The sequence below is a fragment of the Pezoporus wallicus genome, unplaced genomic scaffold (genome assembly GCF_028554395.1).
Source record: "Pezoporus wallicus isolate ANWC-B61680 ecotype Strahan unplaced genomic scaffold, APGP_CSIRO_Pwel_v1 contig_2871, whole genome shotgun sequence".
NCBI classification, from domain to species: Eukaryota; Metazoa; Chordata; class Aves; order Psittaciformes; family Psittacidae; genus Pezoporus; species Pezoporus wallicus.
This window is the reverse complement of record NW_026640775.1, coordinates 5,324,079-5,339,573: the sequence shown is the minus strand read 5'-3', so window position 1 is coordinate 5,339,573 and position 15,495 is coordinate 5,324,079. Positions and strand designations below refer to the sequence as shown.

The window sequence follows — 15,495 nt, the reverse complement described above, 5'->3', positions numbered from 1 at the left end:
TTATTACTGACACTGATCCCAATTTAATCCTTTCAATAATCTGATTTTTCCAAGCCTATTTATATCCTTGAAGAGACAATGGGGTTTACAGGGATACATATACCTGAGCCTAAGCATTGGTACTATCCACACCAGCCCACTCCAGTTTTGACCCTTCAGAATAAAGTGTAACCCCAAAGGTTATGTGATAAATCCCTCCCCAAGTGTTGGTAGCACCAGACTAATGTTGATGAGCAATACTTTACTTTTCATGTTACAAGTTTGCTCTGTGTTGCAGTGGTAACAAGCTGAAGTCCCAAAATAAGTTTTAAAGCTCATATAAATGTAGAATTTCTTTTCCCTGTGTGGATTTTTAATAACGTTCTGGTGTCTGGAAATGATCAAGGAGTAAAGCTTTCATAGCAGTGTAAGAAGTTTAAGCCCATTTTAGTTTGTTATTTCAACCAGCAACTTAAGAACTTTTATTTTCCTGTGTTTAAGGTGGTCAGTCAATGTTTTCTCCCATCCCCAATCTCCTTAAGAAGCTTTTTAATGTTTTACACTCAAAATAAAGACAAACCAATCTGAAAACAAAGCCTTCCTTAGGGCCGCATATTCTAAATGTGCTTGCTGGACTATTTCCACTATTTGTAACCCATTCATTTTAATATTGCTCCTTATTGCTAGATCTGCAGAACTTCAGTTCACACGTAGCCAAGAAGTAGTTCAACCAGCAGCCAGCAGGTTTTTGTTCTGTTTTCCTCCCCACTTTTATAATTCAACACAGTGACTTGTTTATATAACTGAATCCTTTTGTTTCTCCAAATGGGACGTGGATATTCCACTGATCGACAACACCCGGGGTAGGTGATGGTCTGGTTTTTCCAAAGCAAAGACCTCAGTTTTCAGCAGAATTTACATTCCAGTAATAAATATTTAAAGGAATTATAATGGAACTGAAGCAAAGAATGTCCCTCTGAAACATATGTGCACACACACGTGCGCACACACACACACGCACTCGCAGTCAGTTTGTCTCTTCTGATGTAGATGGTGCCTCTGTTCAAACCCTGAAATATTTTGCTTTTTCCATGGGAAAGCTTGGCCACTTTGGGTTTTTAATACCCCATAAAAAGTTTATAAAATGTTGGTTTTTTACCATCACTCAAACATCAATGTCAAAGGCATTTTCTGCAGCAGGATCTCTTTCTGCCCTTAAGAAAGTGTAAGACAGAATACAAATTGTGCTGATTTCTTGCTGTCCTTTCTGAGGCATAAGCTTTAAGATTTTTCATCATCTTCGTTTTTTTCTACAGCAGGCTAAAATAAATGGCACCAGTATGGCAGTTTTGGAACACACCAGGGCTCCAAAACTACCTTCTGGCTTCAAATGTGTGGACTGTTATTAAGCAAATGAGATACTGATGTACTTTTCCATTTACATTTGCCCCTGTAGGCATAACACCAGGTGATGTCTTAATTAATAATGGTGAAGATCATATATATGACACAAATAAAAGAGCTGCTTTTTAAAAATAAAAAGACAATAATGTTACCACTCCTTTGACGAAGCAGAACAGATCGATTCCAAAAAGCAGAATAATGAAAACCAAAAGGCAAAAAAAGGAAGAATGCAGCATAAATATTGGAGTTACCTGCAAACACCTCCCTCTGTAAACAGCATAGCACTTCACATTGCTCATAGCATAACCTGTCTGACTTTACATTTGCAACGAACCATGCCCGTGACAGCAGCACTGCATCTGTACGATCAACTGGCTGAGTGTAATGCCCCTTGAGTGCTGCCCACCAAGGAAGTATCAGAGCCTGCCTGATAGGAACAACATACCGATGAGTGCTTATCAAGGTGGAACTAGTATCTCTGACTCTCAAAGCTTGAAACATATAGGATGGGTGGGAGCAACAAAAGGACCTTTGTCTCACAATCTGAACAAAAAGAACAAGCACAGGAATGCTTAAATGGGTGTTGGGGGGAGGGGTTGTGACTTTGTCTTGGAGAAGGCCCTAAGCCAAGAGGGTGGGAGGAGAAAGGCTACATGTTGTTTTTTCACACACTTTTTTGTGTCCAGAGCTAAGCAGGAAAATAGTGCTTCATCTCCATTTCTGCCCCCATCTCTGACTTTTTCACCTCGGGAACCTGGTCATTCTTAGCTGAGTAGGTTTAATTTGCTAACCTGACATGAACATATCCATCTTTCATGTTGACCCTGGCTTAAACTCTGCAGAAATAGAAATAAGAGTGGAAAATAACCTAGCTGGCCAATACAGACAATGACACTGAACTAGTTTAAGAGAAATGGAAGGTAAATACAGGTATGTGGAAGGTCTCTGTCTACTCAAAGTAGTCCACAGTAAAACAGCAAAAGGATGGGTGTCTGGAGACATGCTCACACCAGTGGAGAAGCAGGGATAATTGCTTTTACATTCATCATCCTTCATCACCATGTTCAGCTTTCTGCAGGCACCAGTGCAAGGAGGCAGCCCTGAGAGAAGCTTACCTTTATCAAAAGAGAGCTTTGGGATGGAGCCTCTGGCCGGGAGAAGAAAGGAGAAGGACCTATCATAAGAAAGGTGAGACCCCTGCAGGGCCAAGGCAGGAGAAACTGCCCCTTGGAGACGGGCAGGCATGGGTGGGAGCAGGAGGGCCTCCTGCTCCTACAGCTCACTCTCCCCATGCCAGCCCCACTCCATCTGCTGGCAAGAACAATGTAGAGCCTCCAACATTTGCTTGCAGGGACCCAGTTCCTCCTAGGTCTTACCCAGCCCAGATTCCCTCCATGGCTTCATTTCATCTCCCCAGGGGCCGAGGGTGCAAAGAGCAGAGCCTTGCCCAGGCACAGGAGGGAGAACAACCCTTTCTTTTGGACAAAGAACTGCTCTTCTATGAGCTTCCCTCTACTTTTGCTGCTAACATGCTATCGAAGTTATAAATTAAGTATTGTGCACATCATGTATCTACAGTCTGATGTACTGGTCAGGAACCTGATTTTACCACACCTGTGGTCAGTCAAGCCCCAGTAGAAATATCCTGCAAATCCCCCAAGGGTTCATGTCAGCGTGGGGTACTGCAGGGGAAAGGGTGAGACAGCAGCATCAGCTCTTGTCTCTGCAACTGCCTGGGAAACCAGGGTGCAGCTGGGACAGGTATTCAGGGGAAACAGGAGCACTTCAGCTCTCTGGTTTGCTCCTCAGCACTTTGCAGGTTATTGTCTCAGCTTTAGCTCTATTTTTCTCTTGCCTGCTAGGTGTTTAAGAGAAAGTGCTGAGGAAAGACATGATCTTTTCAAAATATGGAAGTAACATGGAAAGCTTTTGCCAGGTATGGGGCTGAATGGCATTGCAAACTTGACTCGCTCTTCTCTGCGCGAGGAGACACAGGCTCGTGTAAGAAAGCTCCCTGTGAAAGACAGTGGGATTTTTTTAGCTCTGGCATTATGGGCATTAAATGTTTCTGGTTTTTTTTTTCCCTCTTGTCCTGCCTTCTGCTATTGGGAAATCATCTGCACCTGATTTTGCTTCTCCTTTCCATGTGGGAAAAGAATTGTGTTCATCCTTACAGATGGCATCTTTTCCAGCTCCGTGTTAGAGGCAGTCAGGTGAATGGGGTGGGCTGAGGTTCCCCACGTCAGCCAGCCCCTTGGGGTGGGAAGGGCAGTCAGTGTCAGACCGATGTTTACAGAAACTTTAGTCTTCAGTGGATTTCCCTGCTCCAATGAAACATCAGGAAGGTCTGGTGCTATATTATCCACGCTTCCTCTTTGTTCTGATTTTATCTGTGGATTCTCGCAAATAATAGGTGACTGAGACCATTATTGTTCTGGGAAATAGGAAGATGAAAGCATTAGACAGACCTTAGCCATTTCAGTGGACTTGTTCATGGTGTATTTAGTTATGCAAGTCTTTGCAGTCAGGAACTCACAAAATATGTTGGAATAAGTAATAATCCTGTGTGTTCACAAAAACAGCTCATTTTTAATAAGAGATACTGCCTCAGTCAACCAAATGCTACAGAGTTCAGAACAAAAAAAAAAAAGAAAACAAACATAACTCCACTCTTAATGCCACAAGATCTTGGGAAGCAATCCATTCCAGCTTTTCTATGTCTCTAATACAGGCATTCTCAATGTAAATTGCATGGTGATTAATAGATCATCTATCAATTGAACTTGAAGTCAAAGAACATACTTGTTCTTTTTTCCTTTCTTCTCTCCCTTTTTTTTTTTCCTTTTCTAAACCTGCATTAAAAAAGATTATTCCAAAATCTTGAAATGAAAAGTGCTAGGTAAAAACTCACCTTTTTTTTTTTTTTTTTAACAGGTCTATGAAAACTTACTGTCTAAAGTCACATACTGTTGAATCTCAATTATCCTGGAAGGCTTATCCAGGTTATGACTTAAGTGTGCTATTCATGTTCTGCCAGCTTGTGCTAGAAGTACGAGATGAGCCATAGTGCCTTTCAAAGCAGCTAAACCCTTCCCTGGTCCAGATGGAGTCCAGAAGCAGTTCAGTGGTTTGACCTGACCAAAGAAGTCCTACAGCCACCCTCTGGTTCTGTGCAGAGCTGGGCTATGTCTTGGGGTTACAAGATAAGAAGCAGCGTGTATCCTCTGCAGTTCTGCCTCTGCATCGCATCCCAAGCTCCGGGAAGGCATCTTCATTGAGGAACATTGCCATAGAACTGCACAGAGCTGGCTCTGGCATGGTGCTGTGTGGAAGCTGAGAAGTCTTCATAGGTACCACCTGTCTGTGCACTAAAGCCTCCTGCATCACTCAGGTATTACTATTTTCTAGGATCTTCTCCTCCTCTTCCCCTCAGGTAAAGGGGAGCTCTGTGTATCCCATATCCATGGGCTTAAAATCAACTGGTCTTGGAAGAACTTCCCTGGCTTGTTGTACATTTGTGCAAAACTTCAAAGCCTTGACTATGGGCAGATTATAAATTTTATGTTCTCCATGAAGTATCACTAAAACTTGCTACTGACCAGGACTAACTACTAAAAGGAGATTTTACTCTGAAAGAAGAGGTTGCTTTTCCCTGCACAGCCTTCCTCACGGTGTTAGAAAAACATTCTCAGTTAGGCAAATAGGGTCATGCTCCCAAAAAGTTTTTCGGCAGATCTCGTGTCACTAAGTGTTCTATCACTTTCCCAAATTCAGGAGAGCAGTGACTGTATGAGAAACTTCACTTCTAGCTCAGTCCAAAAGTTCAAAGTCCAAAGTTTTTGGGAAGAGATGCCTAAATAAAGGCTCAAACACAAAGTAAAAGCAGAATATGCAGTTTAGGCTGACCTTGCACAAGTCCATTGATTCAGGGGAAGGTAGCTTGTGAACTGAAAGTCTGGATGGTGCAAACTAATTCAGAATAAAGCACTGTTAGTGTGAAATACATGTCCAGCACAGGGAAGGGGAGTTATGCAAGTGAAGCTACTCTGTAGCAACTCCCAATGTGGATAAGTCCTTAATTACTTCTAAAATCTCACCATTACTAAGCCATTCTTAAAATTTTCAACGGCCTTGAGTTTCTGCAACAACTGGAGTATGAGATTCAATTGCATTCACTTCAGTGGAGGATACAGTACAGGCACGTTCATAGACTCAAGGCTAGTCATTAACTAATTAATGTATGGGAACATTTAAGTTTTTTCCATCTGATTCTGCAGAGTTATTAGGCAATACTTGCTTATAGCATTTTTTCACTTTCCTCCCAAATTACCCCCCAACAACCCAAACTCCCAGCAGAATAAAGAGCACAAGTACTCTATCTTCCCTTTTTTCCTCTTACTGTAAGCAAAAATATTTGCCGAGTTTCGATTTTTTTATACAAGCAAATGTATAGAGGGTGTTTTTTTCTTTTAAGTTATCTAATAGGTTTCAGAACTATTGTTTCCTTTGCAACCATGCAAATCCTCCTTTTCCAGCCACGGCATGTCAGCGGGGGCAGCGGCGGGGGTGTGTGTGAGCGTTGGTGCAGCCCCGGCAGGACTACAACCCCCAGCATGCCTAGCGCGGGGCAGTGGGGGAAGGGAAGTGAGGGAGGCAATGGGGGTTCTGGGGGTTGTAGTCCGCCTGGCCGTCCCTCGCTGCCGGCCCGAGAGCGGCTATCCAGGCACCTGTCTGTCCCGTGGGAGCAGCTATGGTTCCTCTCCGCACCCCTCCCCTCGGGCTGTTGCAGCGCAGCTGCCTTCTGGCAGCCCGACCAGGAACCGGTGAAGGAGGCATAGGGGGAATGTAAAGGTAGGCATCTCCTCGGATTTGCTCTGGAGTTGGCAAAAGAGGGGGGCTCTAAATCCTCTTCCTCCCCCGGTCCTCCTCGCCCAATGCTTTTGGCTGGGAGGTGTTGCCGTGTTCAACGTTCCCGTGGCACGTTGCTGGGCAAGTCACTGGGATGCTGTCTGCGGCATTAGCACGTGGGACTGGCTGTGTAGGGATGTCGTTCCCCCTTGCAGCTGTGGGTAGAAGTGTGGCTGTTGGCTCTTACGTAAAGGTTAGTGGGAATAAATGATCATTCAATCTTAGAAGGTGGGGGAGGGAATCACACTGCTTGTAGGGACTGCAAATCTCTATTGAAAAAAAAGTCTTATAAGATCCAGCTTCTTGCTGAATTTAAGCTTGCTTTTTATTTATTTTTTTCCTTTTAAGTTGACTTCTAAGGTCTTAGAAAAGAGAAACAGCCAAATACAAGTTTTGCATAAGTGGCTGCAGAAGCCTTTGCCTACATATTTTCCTTATTGCAGTGTTCTGCTGTTTGCTGAACTGAAGGCAACTGAAAGTCTCAGGCTGCGCAGATCACTACAGTGAAAATCCCTGGAAATACTTCAGTTTCATCCTGCTGCTTAATAAAACGGAGCAGTGGTCAGGATAGTGCAGGGAGGAGAAACAGCTTTGTGTGCTTCACAGGTCAGGCGAAACACTCCTGAACATTTGGCTGTGATCCTCTGACAAGCAGGTGCCTAGGAAGTGATTCCAGCCTTGCCATTACACCTGAGTGTAAACTTGCCAGAGAGTTTTAGGAAGTACTTTGTACAAGGATGCTCTGCAGGCCTCCCAGGGCTGAATGTGCATCTGATGGTGATCCCCAATGAATAAGGAGTGGGTTCAGTGACATAGTTATAGCCTGATGGTCCTTTCCTACAAATAGTTTACTAATTACGCTGAAGACCGCAGATTTGCTGTGTGCAGCACTGATGGCCAGTGACGCTGTTTCTCAGCTGCTGCTTCTGGGATGGGACAGCAAGCAGTGTGCACACTGAAGGCCGGAGGAGAAGAGTGTGAGATTTTAGTTAAGGCTAACAATGCAAGACCCTTTTTAAATGAAAAAGGAAGAAGCAAAAACCTACTAGGAGTCAGTCCTAGTAAAAGCCTCACCCAAAAGAAGCAGAAGCAGTTCTCAGTTCCACTGGCGATTGTGTTGTCCTTTTAATGGTAGTAAAATGGCTTTGTTGTTAATGTCTGCAGTTGCTGCCAAATGCTGAACAGGTCTTGACAATGAGGCAGTTCCCTTCCTGCACAGAGACTCGATGCCTCTGGGTCAACATGGAGGTATGGCTTTTGGGTGTGTTGGGTTTGCACACAGTGGGTACCAGGGCTGCTATTGTATGGAAAGGCGGAAGCAGAAAGCTAGTGAGTGGGTGTTCTTCATGAATGAAGCATGCAGAAAAGTTAAACACAGTGGCATCAAATAGTTACCCACAAGGAGGGGATTCACATCTACCATAAGAATGCTATAGCAAACGTTAGAGATGATGGTGAGAAGTGCTAAACGTTTTGCTAGCTAATTCATTACCTTAAAAAATCCAGCTGCTGTAATGGGGAGGGCTCATGGGCTGCTTTTCACATGAAGTTTTCCATATACCTCATAGGCTTCTGGTGTATCTGATTCTTTCACTGTTTACGTTACAAATGGTGCTGCTAGTATGTATGTAATAGAAAGTAATTTGTGGGGGCGTATGAACCTGAAAGCATTCCCTGCACATTCAAGAAACTTTCCAACATGTGAGCATCACTAATATAAAAACGAGGAACTGTATCTGCATGCAGGCTTGCTCTGTTTTGGATATTACCTTGCAAGCTGACACCACATGTGCCAACTTAACCCAGGTGATGGGAGCCACTGCAGGACTGGCATCTCAAAAGCAGCAGCATGCCTGGGGATGCCACCAAAACCCTGGGGCAGAGCAGGTGCCTGAGGAGGAGGATGGTGGTCGTGGGACCTCCTGTTGCGCTGAGCCCCATGTGTGCAGCAGCAGTGGTGGGTGCCCCTCTCCTCTCCCTCCTGGCAGTGCTAGCAAAAGGCATGGACCTCCCTACTCCACCTTTCCCCATCTGCCAGTCAGGCTGCAGTGTCTGAAACAGGCATGGGTTTTCATGTTTATCCAGCCTCAGCATACTTCCCAGAAAGCAGTTGTGTTGGTTTTGTTTTCCTTTCCTCATAGATAACAGAAGTCAAACAACGTGATGTGGCTAATGGGATTATATTGACCCACCTCTGCCGTTGCTATTAATATCTGAAGAAATTCCCAAATGTCGTAGGCCTAATTATACTGTAGTTGCCTGCCCATCTTTCTCTTGCCAAAGAGACTGGGGTCTTTTTATGTTAGCAAGTCTAATAATTGCTAGTCCAAATTTTGCTCCTTGGCAGCGTTAAGGAGCTAGGAACTACATTATATATCGAAGGGAACCTACAGAGGGTATATAGAAACTATGCATTTTTACAGTGGATAGTGTATTGATTTGCAATGTCATTTGAACCATATCTAAACAGCCAATTGTTTTCCTTTTTTTTTTGAGAAAAGGAGGCTGAAGGGATATGGGGGCAGGTGTTGTCCTTTTCGTACTGACTGTAGAAACATAACCCATCCTTTTTGAAAAAGTGCATTCAGAATCCAACCTCAACGAGCAGGCAAATTTCAGTTGCTGTTTTTTGTCATTATTGCAATTGCACTAACTCTGTAAGACAAGACAAAAGGTTGCTCTTTCCACTTTGAGCTCTTTCCATCCTCTGCTTTTACAGCAAAGATTACCCAGAGCAATGTATACATCTCTCTGTTCTAAGTGTAGAAATATATATTGTTCATACCTTGTCAATGTATATGCTGGAAAACAGAAGCTGAATTTATAGCTATATTTCCTCTCTGCCGGGGCTTTTAGAGTTGAGTGTTTCAGCATTTCCATTATAAACCCCTGTTTTCTGAGGTTTGTAGCAGTTTTGAAGGGCGTAGCGGTCTTGAACCATAATAGAAAGCATGTAATGTTGCATTTACAGTACAGCTGTAACTGCACATTAAGGACTGTAATCTTCTCAGTGTACCCACAATGCTCCAATAAGGTTAATTGGAGTTACATATGCTAAGAGAAAAACAGTGTTTTACCCTTGGAGTTGGTGCTCTCCATCCAGAGACCTGAGAGCATCACACAGGGATGGAATTCATATACCTGCACCACACTTATAAAAATGCCATTATCTTCTACACCATTAAAATACTTGTGCTCATTTGCAGAGGCCACTCTCAGCCCCCACTTCCCTCATTCACTGTATCACTGCTCTACAGGGAAAACAAGGTAAAGAGGACTGCAAGAAACTGTATTTTAGTGTATGTATGGCAAAGCTTTTGTCCTGTCCAGTGGTGTTTCTGCTGTTTCTCCCTTGGATTCAGGTCTTGTATAAACCTATGTCCATCTGAAACCCATCTTTTCCATTTCCAGTCAGTTTACTCCACCTGGCATCTTGCATGTATGTGTCAATTTGCTTATGAATATAAAGTAAATGAATTACAGTTCACCATAACATCCCACTGTCCCTGAGCTGTCTGAAGTAGTCCTAGCTCCGTACATCTGGGTAGTTGCTGGCTTCTCTAGTTAACCTGAACTGCCACAGAGCAGAGACTCTGAAGGAGAAAGCACCCTATACATGAGGGTACCTGTCCAACAGGTCTGGCTCTCTAAGCTGCATCTCTTCCATGCACCTAGTTTAAAATTTTGTTGATGGATGTAGGACTCCGTATGGGTCAGAGATCCCATCATGCCGGTTCAGTTGCTGTGTGAGTGTAACCATCAGAGATGGGTGAGGGGGAAGTGACTGCAGGTAGTGGTGTTCTGAGATGAGATGAATAGTTTAAAAGGGATGGTGAGGAGGAGGAGCTGAAGCTAAAAGTGGCCTGTTGCCAGAGCTGCTGGCTATGCACATACTAGAGCTGATTTATCATTGCAACTGCTCACTTGAGCTTGTGGCACTTAATTGTATGAAAGTAAAGAAAGCAGCAGCATGTTACGAGTAGAAAGCAACTTCTAAGAATTGTTTAAACTCCTCCCCCCACCCCCAAGGTTCTTGGAGCTTGAAGACTTTATTTGGCTCTCTGGTGAGTACAAAGCCATCCTCTCAGATTGTCGTGAAGCCATGTTTTTCCACAAACTGTAGCTCTGATCAGCAGCAAGTAAAACAACAAAGTATGATGGCTGAAAGTTTTGTTCCGTGGTATCTGACACCAGGACACAGGGATTACTTCTTGATTTTTGTATTTCAATGAAACTGAAAAGAATACACACTTCATTTTGCACTATCCCAGCCACAGTCTAAAGTTGTGCTTATCTGCCACTTGGTAGAAGGCAGCACAATGTAGTAAGGGGACAGGAGGCCAGACTCAGTGTGAACCTTACGCTTAGATCCCACCTATGGTTCAGTCCAAGAAAAAAAGTTCAAACAAGTGTCAGCAGGGTTGAGATCTTCTAAGTTCTTGCTGTTTCAACTCATATGTCACATTATTTAGTGTTCCACTTAACCTCTCTTCCCATGGCTAGGAGGCCAACTTATTGGGTTCATGCCCTTTTGAAAGTATGGCTAACCTCAAGCATGCAGAAATCACAAATTTATTCTCAGATTCATGAGGCTGCAAGAAAAACATGCATTTTTTTTTAATTGAGCAATTAAAACAGTTTAATTAGTATTTTAGCCCTAATCCTTTGAGTTTCATGGATTTGCAAGATATTTTTTTCCTTGCTTTGAGTACTTGACTATCTTAACCCACAGTAAAATCTGTATTTGTCACAATTGCACAAATGAAGAACTAGCAGTTTAGCAAAAACCTGAACTAAGCCAAGACTTGCAGTAAGAACTTGAAATTTGGAAATGCTGGTTTTGTGATTGTATAAATTTGTTTTTTCCTGCTTTTTTCTGCCCCCTCACCGGTTATGCATGTCTGTGGTATGACATATCTGCTGAGAATGGGAGAGCTGAAGGGATTTCTGATTTGCCGACTTAGCGTACAAGTGGTCAGCAGAAAGGACTGCAGCAAAAATGGACGGTGGGATTGAGTGCGCCCTCAGAAGTTTGCCGATGACACCAAGCTGTGTGGTTCGGTTGATACGCTGGAGGGAAGGAATGCCATCCAGAGGGACCTTGACATGCTTGTGAGGTGGGCTGATGCCAACCTCATGAGGTTTAACCATGCCAAGTGCAAGGTCCTACACCTGGGTCGAAGCAATCCCAGGCACAGCTACAGGTTGGGCAGAGAAGAGATTCAGAGCAGCCCCGTGGAGAAGGACTTGGGGGTGCTGGTCGATGAGAAAATGAACATGAGCCAGCTTCAGTGTGTGCTCGCAGCCCAGAAAGCCAACCCTATCCAGGGCTGCATCAAAAGGAGCGTGACCAGCAGGTCGAAGGAGGTGATCCTGCCCCTCTACTCTGCTCTCGTGAGACCTCACCTGGAATATTGTGTGCAGTTCTGGTGTCCTCAACATAAAAAGGACATGGAACTGTTGGAACAAGTCCAGAGAAGGGCCTCGAGGATGATCAGGGGACTGGAGCACCAGGCTGAGCAAGTTGGGGCTGTTCAGCCTGGAGAAGAGAAGGCTGCTTGGAGACCTCATAGCAGCCTTCTAGTATCTGAAGGGGGCCTATAGGGGTGCTGGGGAGGGACTCTTCATTAGAGACTGTAGTGACAGGACAAGGGGTAACGGGTTAAAACTTAAACAGAGAAAGTTTACATAGGATATAAGGAGGAAGTTCTTTCCTGTTAGGGTGGTGAGGCACTGGAATAGGTTGCCCAGGGAGGTTGTGAATGCTCCATCCCTGGCAGTGCTCAAGACCAGGTTGGATGAGGCCTTGGGTGATATGGTTTAGTGTGAGGTGTCCCTGCCCATGGCAGGGGGATTGGAACTAGGTGATCTTAAGGTCCTTTCCAACCCTAACTATTCTATGATTCTATGAAAAAAGCCATGAATGGGAGAGCAGAAAAGGCTGAGCTAGATAAAGCCATCCATATATTACATGTACTCTTCTGCAGCCTATAAGGGACTGCAATTTCTGTGTTAGTTACCTGTGCTCCCTTTCATATAGGTGAGGAAGACCTTTGGGAATATTTGGCATGATCTACCAAGAATCATTCATCATGTTTTGCATAAATTTAAGCAATGAATAACTCCTGGATAGGGGCATGAGTGAAGATAAGTCTTTTCAATGTACTTATATTGTCCCTACATTGCCCCCATAGAGTGAAGGTGTTATATGTCCTCTTGACACAGCTCCATGTGTTCCAGTGTCCCACAGGTTTTGTGTTCTTACTGCTATCTGAAAGTATCCAGCATGACTGTTCAAACTGCAGTTACTGTCATTTTGAAGTATTTGTCGTGGGGAGCATTTTCAAAGGCAAGAGAGCCAAGAGTTCACCAACCTCCCTGTGATGCCTGTCTACAGATATCAGAGCAGCATTACCAAACCCCACACTTTGTGTTCTCCAGGAGAACTTCCTGTGTCCTATGAAGAGATATTTCTGCAGCTTAAAAGAGAAGTTTTGTAGACGCCACTAAAGAATTGCTGAAGAACTGGGATTGGTCCTCAGTGATTGCTTTGAACTGCCAATTTGAGTCCCTTTGCAGTCTTATTGCTGTTCTACATGTGGGTATAAACTAATAGCTTCTAGGCTTCTTGAAGTATGTAACCCATTATTGTGGCAACAGTATTTTCTGACTTAATTTTGACCTTTCTTTTCCCTTTGTGCCAGTTTACCACCTCTTCTGTGCTGAGATTAGGTGGTAGAGCCTGAGTTATAATGCCTGTCCTGGGATTGGCGTATTTGTATTGTCTATTAGACTGAACATTCTTTTGCTCTTTCTTTTTGCTATCTCATTAATTTTGGAGGGATAATTGCATCAAATCTCTCCAATTTTCAACAATTAAGAGATGAAGAATAAAGGCAGAGCTGATGCTGCCCATAATTCCCAAATGGGACCTGATTCTGCCATTCTTGTCAGCCTGAAGGCTATAACCCATGGGAACATTCTCCATTCACATCTATGGGGCTTATTCTGGAAGCATGTGCTATTTGACAAAGCAGTGGTGGGCCTCAGGTGAGGAATGCTTCTTTACCTCATTTGGGTTCAAGATTTTTGAGACTTGGTGCCTTCCCCATTTCATCATGTTGAGTTTTGACAGGGTACTGATAAATGTGTTGTATTAGTGAATTTATTTTTTCAAATACCATACTTCCCTGTGTCTGTCATTATCTTTTTACCTGTTCCACTTTGTTGAGCCTGTCATATCCTTGAGGCCACCAATAGATCTTAATTGTCCTGACAGGCTTCACCTGAGACCCCTCGCCTACACTCTACCCATGGGCCAAGGAGCTACATTAAGGTCATGTCTGGGGCTTCAGTTGCTGCCTTAACCTACTGTATGGCTCCTGGTCCTGGCTCACCCTTTTCAGTGCTTCTGGACTATGTTACCTGCCTCCCACATTCAGCCCAGTGGGCCTGCACCCCTTGGAGAGGGCTGTTCTACATAAGGGTTGCCTTCAGCTCCCATCCTCTCCACCTTCCTGGCCCTGGCAACCCACCTCCAGGGCACATATGCAGGCTGCTGATGGTCTGTATTAGCAATCTGGTGCTTTTGAAAGAGATACAGAGCACCATGTTCTTCTAGCTTTTGTTTTGACCTTTTTGCAATCAGAATGCAGGATGGATGACTGCTGCTAGGCTCCTGTGGCCTCCTGGTCAGATCTGCCTCTTCTTGTCTGCCTTTGTCCTTTCTATTTGTTCTTCAACTCCTTTCTCCCATTAGGGCAACTCGAAGGATGCACTGGCTGGGGTTTCTCCATCTGGCAATCCAGGAGCCATAACACTGCTCTGTGCAATGACGATTGCTGTAGCTAATTGCCTCTGAGGTGGCTGCCCCATTTTTAAGGAGGTTGTGTGTAATCTTTCTCTAAAGAAATCTCTTTGTATCGTATTGAAAGGATTCCTCAATAAAATTATTGAACTGCAAACTGGAGAGGTAAGGTGGGGAATGTAGTAGCTAGAGATAGCACATGTAGCTCTTGAAATATTCCCCTTAATTGGGGAAAACCAGCATTCTACATCTTCCTATTGGCATAGTGAAGAAAAAGACCAGACTTTATATGTTTTGGTGTCAATCCCATGAGCTAATGGATGAAAGAGAAATTGATATGCACAGTTTAGTTAATTAAGATACAGAACAAGGTGCTTCTGTTAAGTTCTTCACAGTTCTTTTGACCTGTGGTCCAGCATTGAAACATAGTTTGGAGAATTCAAGCCTTAATTTTGCTATCTAAAGTAGGTTTTCGATCAAAGACAGACAAGTATTTTTCATGGTGTTAAAAAGCTTCACAGAAGAATTTATAACTTGTTCTTACCATGATATTGTTACAAAGGCAAACATTTATATGGCTCTCTGCAACTGCAAGACTAGTCTAGGCAGGATTCTTTGGCTTTTGCTATCAATGTGGAGCTATTGATCCGTGAACATAAATCCTTACTTATCTCCAGTCAAGTTTATAGGACAATGAAATTATAGGATTGCTTGAATCAATCAATGTTTCTAAAGCAAGCTATAGAAATATAAACAAGTTACCGATTATTTAATAAAGTCAATTTGCTTAGAAATGCCTGGCCATGGGCAGCAGATGTTACATTAATTTCTGCTTTTTCTGGAATTTCACTGGGGCTCCAAGATCTTAATGACACTATTAGCAAAGGTAACTTTATTTTAGAAGCTCATTCCGAGCTCTCACAGCAAGAAGAAAAAATTGTCATTCCTTTTGACCACAAAATCTGTGCTATTTCTAAGTGGAGTTCTTTGAAATAACTAGGATATCTCACAGCTTGTTGCTTTAGAGGGGACTTGGTACAGCAGCACTACATTTAGTTAGCATAATGAGATTTTTAGACCCTGTGATGTTGACTGAGTTTGAAGTACCATAACTTTCAAACAGCTAAGATTGAATTTGTTAGTGAAGTACAAGTTTGCATAATATTTCAGCTTTCCTAGAATTTTAACCTGGGTGCCTGTTTCCTGAGAAGCATTTTGGTTAATATAACCAGGTTCTGACTTGGCAAAACAGTTTAACTATAAAAGTGTGTCTTTCTGTTTCTCAGCAGGAAGCATCGTGAAAGCAGCTTCCTCGGCATCATTTCGCAGTTACTGTTTGCCTTCTGAGATCCAGTTCATTGGAGTGATTTTATTTCAGGTGGTTTGAAGATCTTCCA

The 15,495-nt window shown here is 43.4% G+C and overlaps 1 protein-coding gene across 4 annotated transcripts in view; it reads left to right on the top strand.

Moving 5' to 3' along the window:
• The first annotated feature begins 6,120 nt into the window (after nt 1-6,120).
• TBXAS1 (thromboxane A synthase 1) overlaps nt 6,121-15,495 on the top strand; it is a 239,217-nt gene continuing 229,842 nt past the window's right edge. For 2 of the 4 annotated variants that reach the window (XM_057420693.1, XM_057420690.1), the window contains exon 1: nt 6,348-6,484. The gene's annotated coding sequence lies outside the window, so the exon portion shown is untranslated. Of the gene's footprint in view, nt 6,235-6,347; nt 6,485-15,495 lie in introns of those variants that run through there. The other 2 variants (XM_057420685.1, XM_057420684.1) reach the window with 2 other exon arrangements.